This window comes from Chiloscyllium plagiosum, chromosome 12 (genome assembly GCF_004010195.1).
Source record: "Chiloscyllium plagiosum isolate BGI_BamShark_2017 chromosome 12, ASM401019v2, whole genome shotgun sequence".
Taxonomy (NCBI): domain Eukaryota; kingdom Metazoa; phylum Chordata; class Chondrichthyes; order Orectolobiformes; family Hemiscylliidae; genus Chiloscyllium; species Chiloscyllium plagiosum.
This window is the reverse complement of record NC_057721.1, coordinates 54902232-54912757: the sequence shown is the minus strand read 5'-3', so window position 1 is coordinate 54912757 and position 10526 is coordinate 54902232. Positions and strand designations below refer to the sequence as shown.

The 10526-nt window shown below is 42.2% G+C and overlaps 1 pseudogene; it reads left to right on the top strand.

The window, feature by feature from the left end:
• The first annotated feature begins 4241 nt into the window (after positions 1–4241).
• Positions 4242–10526, top strand: part of LOC122555522 — a 43341-nt pseudogene continuing 37056 nt past the window's right edge.

Below are 10526 nucleotides of genomic sequence, written 5' to 3'. Positions count from 1 at the left end.
CCTCATCCTTCTAAACTCCATCGAGTATCGTCCCAATGTCCTTAAATGTTTCTCATATGTTCAGCTTTTCATTCCTGAGACCATTCTTCTGAACCTCCACTGAACCTGCTCCAGGGCCCAAAACCACACATAATACAGAGGAACCTCGATTATCTGAATGGGCACTATTTCGCTCGGATAATTGATTATTGGGATAATCAAATTTTATCTTAAACAAGGGAAGTCGTACTAATCTAACACTTTGCTCTACTGGAGAATTTGTTTAAATCTATAATTTTAATTAGTCTGCTAGTTAATCAAACCAACTTTTGCATTCTGCAAATTAGAGATTAAACTGAGAAGGACTAAACCCTCACCATCACATAAATACTGTATATGAAATCCCAGTATTAAACAAAGTATTGAACAGCTTCTATGATTACAAGAGCATTTTTCAGTTTGAGGTAACTCAGCATCGTGATAGAAAGATAGAAGCAACACCTTGCACATCTGTTTACTTTCTTGGCCTTTTTTTTTCATGTACAGCCCGGTAAAGTGACGTGAATACTGTAAAACACTTACTAACTAACCCTTACCTCAAAAATATCCAGTTGCTGATGCTTGAGATGCTTGTGTCAGAATCATCAGCCATTTCAGCTGCTAACTTGCCGGTTTAACTCTCTGCTCTTCCACATGAGTTCTCACTACTTCAGAAACTAAATTTTGAACACCTCCAAAATAATTGTCTCTCAAAGAGTGTCATAGATTTGCTCTATTTTTATTGCCCTTATCCACCTATCAAAATTACTTTGTTTGATCCTTTCAAAGTCAATGTAGGTTTGACCAGGATCCCTCCTTAGATTTCTGAAATGTCTGTAGGCTTCTGGCACAAGCTCATATGCACTTAAGATGGATTTATTCACCTCCTCATATGCCCTAGATACCTCCTTTGATAGTGATATGAATACCTCACTAGCTCCACCTACAAGTTATGTTTGAACCAACAAAACCCACATGGTCACTGGCCACTGCATTTGTTTAGCCACGTTTTCAAATGAGATGCATAAGGCTTCCACATCCTTCTCATCAAGTTTAGGCAATGCTTGAATATATTTAAACAGATCCCCACCAGGCCTTTGGCTACCATGGGTTTGTTCATCCTCACTCTCTTCCTCACTAAGCTTACCTTCAGCCTTCCTCTCCATCCTTTTAAGCTGACTTTCCTGTCTAAATGCCAATTTCTGAAGTTCAATCTTCCTCTCTTTTTCCTTACCGCGCTCTCCTTTTCTCTTCTCTCTCTCTTTCTCTCTCTCTTTCCTCTGCTTTTAATCATAATTCAAACCCTTTCATTTCTCTTTCCCGGTCTTTGTCTTTTGCCTCTAACCCAAGCTGCTACATTTCAATTGAACTTTATCCATTTCTAAAGATTCTTTTGGTGTTTCCAGCAAATTTAAATGCTGAGCTATTGCTGTAATTATCTGTCCTTTCCTCACGGAAGGAGACAGCTCCAACTCCAGCTTGTCTGCTAATTCCAGCAGCTTGTCCTTCATCTCCTTTTGCAAAACCTCCAAAGGCACTTCTTTCATCCCCAGAAAACTCCTGGTGACTGAAAGAGCCATTGCTATCCCAAGCACTATTTAAACCAACCAAAATCAACACCCAGAACAACAGACACTAACACCTATCACTTGCAGCTTTTGAGTCCAACAACCTCAATCCCAATTTGGAACAAAGAACAAATCCCGCAAAGAGTCCCCAGTCTGTATGGACCAGGCCAGACCCACTCAAACCATTTCAAGGAATTAGCCTGGACCCTAACTTTGTTCGTTATTTTGAGCAAGTGTATTCCAGGAGTGATGCAACTGGCCCAACCACTTAGTTTTAAGCAAAACAAAATTTATTTGCAAGATTACCAAATGAAGCACAAACAAAAGAGAACAGAATAGAGAATAACTTAAACTATCTAAAATCCAACAGATTATCCCAACTTAATGATGCTGTTCCAAATACTTGCAACAATCCCCAGAAATTGCCCTTTGCAAAAAGAGTAAAAAATCTAACACAGTTTCTTGCATGAGAGATGTCAGAGAGAGGGAGATCAGCATGGACTTGCTTTTTTGGGTCCAGCAGCTTCACTACTGATGAGCAGCCCTGAACAGCCAGACTATGAAAACCTGACCAAACCAAACCAGAGAAAAGCTGAGCTGGGAGAACTGGCCACTTCCTTTTCATTGCAAGATTGCTTTTTTTTTAACTTTAAAGCTTCTTCAAGCAGATCAACTCCAGACATTTTAGAACCTGTGTCTTTGCAAGCTCTTGAAAAGAAACCAAGGACAAGATAACCTTGTTAAAGGAGCAGCATTATCACAGAAGTACATCCCAGCTTTTACGTTCGAGTCCTCTCAAAATGAATGCCAGCATTGCTTTTACCTTCCTAAATACTGACTCAATGTGCAAGTTTACCTTGAGGGAATCTTGGACAAGAACTCCCAAGACTCTTTGCACTTCAGATTTCTGAATTTTCTCCCCATTTAGAAAATAAACCATGCAATTCCTGGGCCTCCTCCACCACCTGACGATTGGAGGAAGAACAACTCATCTTTCGCTTTGGGACCCTCCAACCATATGGAATCAATGTTGATTTCATCAGTTTCCTTATCTTCTCTCCTCCCATCTTGTACCAGATCCAACCCTCCAACTCAGCACTGCCCTCTTGAACTGTACTACCTGTCCACGCTCCTTCCCACCTTTCAGTTTAACCCCCCACCTTCATCTACATATCGCATTTCTAGCTACCGTCCCCCCAACCCAAACCCCCTCGCATTTATCTCTCAGCCCCCTTGGGCACCCACCCACATGTTCCTGAAGAAGGGATTATTCCTGAAACATAGGGTATCCTGCTCCTCAGATGCTGCCTGGCCTGCTGTGCATTTCCAGCGCCACACTTTTTGACGTCATTACTATGTGCAAATATCCGATTATTCCCCATACACATGAACACTATTTCTATCCAAATAATCATTCAATGATCACTTGAATGCATCAATTGTACCTGCATTCTTTTCCCTAACTGCTCGCTGTGTGAGAAAGTTTTTTTTCTCAGATCACACTTGCTTCTTTTGCACATTCTTTCCAATATATACCCCCACATAACTAAGGACAATTAAGGACAGGCAATAAATGCTGGCCCAGCCAGCAACCTGGACATCCTACAAAAGATGAATAAAAATTTGTTCTTGACCATCCTTTCTACGAGTTGATTGGCTAAAGATTATATTGAGCAAAGCAATTATCCACTTTTTATTCCTTTCCTTGAGACAATTTCACTCTGTCCTTGATCTGTGTGAGACATTCTCTTTCTCCCACACTGTACTGCAATCCTTAAACAACACTGCTCCCCCTCTTCTTTTCCTTCCTTCTCTATCTTTCCTTTTAAAACTATCATTGAAGTTGCTTCTGTTTTTTTCTTCTTTCATACAATGTAAACAGTGAGGCAGACATGCATCAGTATCAAAAACTGATTTTATACCAACTGACTGGAGTTCACAAGTCAACAGTCTGCTTGTCTGTCTTTTGTTCATGACATGGACAAGCTGCTATTGTTCATTGGTGGATATGCCCTTGGTGTTTATTGAAAATGACAGACTGACACATTGTTCAGGGTGATCATCAGTTGAGAACTGGATTTATGAAAAGTCTTTTGAAATTGTGACTGAAGTTATGAGAACCAATCCTGCTAAGATACAGTTTTACAGACAGACCTAGTACCTTCACTTACAAGTCACCTGTCCTGAATCAGGGTCTCAAACTGAAGTCCAGGTCTGTTCCTCACCCAATGCCTCATTCTATGCTCTTCCAACAGGTGTCATTGCACAGTGTGAGAATTGGGAACACTAACTGGTTGTGCATTTTCCCCTCAGTATCTCAGCAGTGCAGAAATCAACTCTGCACAGACTGGGAATTAAACTGGGAACTTTCCTGGCCTGGTCACTTTCAGGAGAAGATCACTGTGCTGTCAGGGAATCAAAGGTTAGACTTTCTGATGACCTGTTTCCTCTCCTGAGCTGAATATGCAGTGTATAAATGAATTAATGCTCACTACCTCATTGAAGTATGTAACCCTTTGATTAAGATGCTGCAATTCTGAAGAATTCCCTATTATTCATGAAAAATGTTTTTCTTCTTTGTGGTACGATAAAACTGCAATGATTGGATCTGTGTCCAAATGGAGGAGATATCCAGTTCCAAAGTTTAACCACACCATGAGGCAGAAAGTGGAGACAAGGAATCTCCATTGGACAGACAGGCTGATACAACGTGGCTACCAGATTCACAGCTTCACCCCTGAAGAAAGATCAGAGGGAATGTCCCTTATGAAAATGATCGAATGGCCTAAACCCCCCAACTCTGCTGTGCCCTTTCAGAAAAGCAGCAACCCCAGCACATGTTCGCTTTGTAATTTTAAATTCTGCAAAGACTATCTATGTGGGAGATCAGCTACAAGTGATGCTGTAGATGAGTGATTTTGAAGGTCACCCAAAGCGATATGGGGGTGACTATCTCCAAGCTCGGATCCACACCCCAGCTTTAAAAGCTGGCTCAGTGGGAACTGTTATAGACAGTGAAAATGGATTTTACTATATCAATTTTACTTTATCTTGGCCGGGAAAAGTCCAATTCTCTATTTCATTGGTTCATTCCAATGAAGGGATCCAAATACTCAAAAAGCTACGTGAGGAACGAATCTCTAGAGTTTATTTTCAAAGTACCTTCAAGAAGGGGGATAGTTTAGAGACCACACAATGTAATCTTTATTTGCCTCAATCTAAACCACTCTGTAACTTTACTGATCCCAAGACTGGGGAGCCCTGGTTCTGTTACAAACCAAAGAATTTTTCCTGCTCTGCTCGTATCAAACGTGGCTTAGCAGGATTTGAAAAAGATCTCTTAATGGGAGAAGAGAAGCTTTATTTCCAAAGGTACGTCGCTTGAAGTATTTTTATTGCTATTTTGTTTTCTCATTCTTCTTTCTGACTCAGATTCTAATAGAGAAGCACAGAACCAGACTTCTCAACATTGGAAAGTCAATTGTAACCTTCACTTTGGGATACAGTCTTTATATCCTTTGAGGTGCAATGATTTGGAGCTGTTATCAAATTAAGAAAGTTCACCTGCATGCTCACTGTCAACAATTGAAAGTCAAGTTATTATACACTATCTTCAGACAAATCTAAGAGTTTTCTAAGTGTAGTTTGGCAAGAGTTCATAAGACTGATCCACATCTTCATATCTTCGTGGGATTTGTGCATTTCTGGCAAGTCTAATACTTTTTGACCATCTCTAAATACCCTTGTGAGGGTTATGTTATTGAGTCATCCCTTTGATCCCATGCTGTGCATATGGTGTTGCTGCGCACAATGAGAGAGGGATTCACTGAGATCCTTGTAGAGAGAGGAGGCGAACTTCTTCAAGGTAGGCATCCTTGGAAGTGGCTTCGCAGTAAGGTTAAAATCAACTAGGAGAAAGTGAGGACTGCAGATGCTGGATATCAGAGTTGTGAGTGTGGTGCTGGAAAAGCACAGCTGGTCAGGCAGCTTCCAAGGAGCGGGAGAATCAACTTTTCAGACATAAGCCCTTCATCAGGAATGGTCAAGAGTGTGGTGCTAGAAAAGCACAACTGGTCAGGCAGCATCCGAGGTGCAGGAGTATTGATGTTTCAGGCGTAAGCGCTTCATCAGGAAGGGCATCAGGAAGGATTGCCATTTGCTGAGGAATGGCGATCACACCCAGTTTGCCGCTCAGCTCCTAATGTTCTTTTGCATTAAGGAATAGGTCTGCATCATCTCTGCAGCTCTTGTAACTATGTCTGGCCCGTGTAAGGGACAGGTGCAAGGAGAATAGGGTGTAAAGGTGACAAGTGGGTAGAGTGCAATAGTGCATGGTAAGTAGGGTGCCAGATGGGTGGGTTGCCAGGTTAGAAAGGATAGAGTCTCTGGTAATTCATGGAGTGTCTAATGTAGGGTGACTGATGGATATTGGGTCTGGACGGGTGGGGCATGAGTTATCAGTCCTGTGGGTGTGGGATATGAGTGATTATTGGGTTCCAGAGAAGAGGGTGTGCCAGTAATATAAGGGTGCATTTGGATCTGTTTGCAGGGTTTTCCCAGGTCCTGGGTTGAGGGAGAGGGACAAGCTTGTGGACGAACAGACCTTGATGTCAGGGACTGGATATTGTGGTGGATTGCGCCAGGTCCCAAGAAAAGAGAGGGGATGCTAAGCCTCAGGCTGTTGCAATGAAGAGGGTGTGTGTTAGGTCCAACAGCATCGGGGTAAGGGAGCGTCAGTGTTAGGGAATGATGATATTGCATTAACCCCCACCCAATCTGATGCTGTCACAATCTTTGGATTGTGGTCACTGAAATCTGCATGAGTTCCCTCAGGAAATGAATGTCCTTACTAAGTAAGCGTATGAACTTAATGGAAATTATCTTATTGCTATCATGAAATAAACTATCTTTTTATAGAATAAAATACCCCTTCTGTTAAGTCTCACCAGTGGTTTATCCTCCATCAATAATAACTAGACAGGCCTGAGACTCAGCTTTGATAAAGGAGGATTGGTGACAATGAACAACCCAGATCACAATACAACATGGTGAGCAGCTGCATGGATTCAAATGGAAATAAAATGTTTTGAAGGAAAGAGATTTAGCAATTTAAGAGCATTACCATGTTAAGAAAGCTCAGGGTGTCAGCAAGGAGATAAAATGCAAAAACTGTCAGTGAGCAGCAGTCAGGGGATCAACAGCAGGGATAAAACATTATTCGAAAAGCCATCCTTCATGATGAAGCTAGTAGAGACACAGGAGGAAACATATAGATTAGGGAAAGAAATACAAAAGAAACAAAAAAAAACTGAGCATGGTACTGGGGGAAATGTATATTTCTGGATGTGGTACCAATCAACCAGTTGCTTTGTCTTGGATGGTGTCAAGTTTTTTGAGTGTTGGTGGAGCTGCACTCATCAGGGCATGTGAAGACTATTCAATCACACTCCTGACTCATGCCTTGTAGATAGGAGACTGATTTTACGAAATCAGGAGGTAAGTTCCTTCCTAGCTTCTGGCTTGCTCCTATAGCCTATAGCCAAAGTACTGCTCAGTTCAGATCCTGGTAAGTAGTAACCCCAAGTTACTGATACTACAGCATTCAGCAATGGCAATGCTATTGAATTGTCAGATTCTCTCTCGTTGGGGATGGCCATTGCCTGACACTTACATAGTGTGAATGCTGTTTGCCATTTGTCAGACCTAGCCTGGATATTGTCTTACTGTCCATGGGTATGGATAGCTTCAGTATCTGAGGAGTTGTGAATGAACATTGTGCAATTATCAGCGAACATTCTCCACTTTTGACCTCATGATGGAGGGAAGGAAATGTTGAGGGAAGAATTATTGAAAGAGCTGAAGATGGCTGTGCCGAGGAAACTGCCCAGAGGAACTCCTAAGAGATGTCCTAGAGCTGAGATGATTGACCTTCAACGTTATCTTTTATCCTCGGTATGACTCCAACCTGCAGAGAGGTGTTCCTCCTGAGTGTCAGTCAGTGAATTAGTATGAAGTAATGCTGCTTGACAGAACTGTTGACAACACCTTCCTTCACATTACTGATATCAAGGACAGACTGATGCAGCAGTAATTTTCCAGCTTGAATTTGTCCTGCTTTGTACGTACAGGAATACCTGGTCAATTTTACACATTATCAGCTGGATGCCAGCATTTTCACTGTACTGGAACAGCTTTACTCGGGCTGTGAGAAGCACTGGAGCACAAGGCTTTAGTACTATTGCCAGAGTGCTGTCCAGTCCCATCGTCTTTGTAGTATCCAGTGCTTTCAACTGGTTCTTGATATCACATGGAGTGAATCAAATTGGCTGAAAACTGGTATCTGTGATGTTGGGCACTTCCAGAGGAGGCCAAGGTGGATACACTTAGCATTTCTGGGTGAAGATTGTGTTAACCTTTCAGCCTTATTTGCTACACTGATGGACTGGATTCCTCCATCATTGAGCATGGCGATTATTTTGGAGCTTGCTCATCGAGTGAGTTGTTTATTTGTCCACCACCATTCAGAGCAGGCATTCAGCAGATTGCTGAGCTAAGATCAGATCTGTTGATTGTGGAAACACTTATCTTTGTCTATCACTTTCTGTTTATGCTGGTTGACGTGCAAGTACTCCTGTGTTTTTATTGCATTGCACCTAAATTTTTGAGATGCTGGTATGCCCTCTTCAGTCTTCAATGAACTAGGATTGATCCTCCAGCCTGATGGTAATGGTGGAGTGGAGGAATATAACAGACATATGGGTGCAGACTGTGATTGAGACCAATTCTGCTGCTACCTCGCACTCACAGCTGCTCATGAATAGCCAATCTTGAGTTGCTAGGTCTGATCAACATCTATCCATTTAGCATGTGGTAGTGCCACACAACACCATGGAGAGTATCCTAAATGTGAAGATGGGATTTCATCTCCACAAGGACTGTGTCCTGGTCTCTCCTCCAAATACTCACATGGACAGGGGCATCTGCAGCGGGCAGATTGGTGACAGTGAGGTCAAGTATATATTTCCATTGTGTAGATTCCCTCACCATTTGCCCAAAAGCAGACTGGCAGTTACGTCTTTCAGGAGTTGACCAGTGAGGTCATCAGTGCTTCTGCCAAGTCACTCTTGGTGATGGACATTGAGGTCTCACTATAACCGAATCATTACAAGCTTAGGTTGATAGTGGCAAGTAACATTCATAACAATCATATACCAGGCAATGAGCATCTCCAACAAGAAACAATTATATGATCTGACCTTGAAATTCAAAGGCACGACTATTGCCTTCACTTTCAACATTTTGCACATTACCATTGACCGGCAGTTGTACTGTGCTAGCCAAACAAATACTGTTTCTCCAATGTTTCAGTTAGTAACTCACCTCCTGACTCCTCAAAACCTGTTCATCATCTACAAGCTACGAGTCATGAGTGTGGGGCAATTCTTCACACTCTCCATCTAACTCCAGAAATACTCACGAATCTCCACCTACCACAAAGCACCATGCTTGCTTGCCATCTTATGCAGCCCCTTCAACATTCCCTCTCTCCACCACTGGCCATGGTACACTGCAGTAAATTACTAACACTTTTTGATACCCCTTTCTAACCAAACACCTCTCCCCCATGGTAGAACAAGGGCATCAAAAGCATGGTAACACCACCAGCTGCGCATTCCTCTCCAACTTCCACATGTACAATGATGACTTGGAGCTAAAATGTTGTTCCCTTATTGTCACTGGGTCAAATGCCTGAAACTCCCTTCACAAGAGCATCATGTGTGTACCTACACCAAATGGACTTGTGCAGTGCAAGCAGACAGCTCACTAGCACCCACTTGAGGACAAGTAGAAATGAGAAATAATTGCTCTCCCATTCAGCAATGCCCAAAATTCATGAATAAATAAAATCCAGTCCAGAATTCCCACAATATTCATGCTAACGTCCTTGTGTACAAATCCTTCTGCTGTCTCACCTCTCTCTGGCTCTGTCACTTCCTCCAGTCTGTAATCCTCGAAGATCTCACATTTTTCCAAATCTGGACCTGCAGATTTGTTGATTCACTGTATTGTTTGTGCACTTACACAGGAGTCATGGATTGGGAAGAACCCATCACACAGTGACAACTGTGCAGATAAATAGTATAAATTAGCGTTTGTTTTCATACAGATGTGACAATATATGGTATGACTCCATGACTTTATTATGGCCTTTTACATCTCCTCCATCCATTGGGCCTGTGCCTAGAGCTGTCAGACCAGAAGCTTGAGAATTCCTTCCGATCTACCTTGCTACCTTTCCCTCCTGCTTTATAATGCTGCCTAATGCCAACCTGTTCAGCTAAACCTTTGTTCACTTCCCCGAATGTCTTTTGGTGACTTGGTACCATGTTCCTTCTGGTGATAGCTTGATGAAGAGCCTTGGGACATTTTACTACACAAGGGTCAATTTGGGTTATCTATCAGTTACTGATTCTGATAAAATGAGAGACATGGAATAGCCTCAGTCAATTATTCATTACTCATGCCGATGAGACTGATTGAACTACATTTGTTCAGTGCTTTCCCTCATCTTATTGGAGAAGCACCATCAGAAACTCAGATTGAAGATATTTCACAACCTCTGTTGGGTAAATCGTCTGAATTGAGAATGGCATGCTTTCACTCTGGCTCAGTACATACTACATAAAACTGAAAGAACTGTGGATGTTTTAGATCAGAAACAAAACCAGAAATTGCTGGAAAAGCTCAGCAGGTGACTCAGTGGTTAGCACTGCTGCCTCACAACACCAGGTACCTGGGTTCAATTCCACCCTCGGGAAACTGTATGTATGGAGTTTGCACATCTTCCCTGTGACTGTCTGGGTTTCCAGCTGGTGTTCCGGTTTCCTCCCACAGTCCAAAAATGTGCAAGTTAGGTGGATTGTTCATGTTAAATTGCCC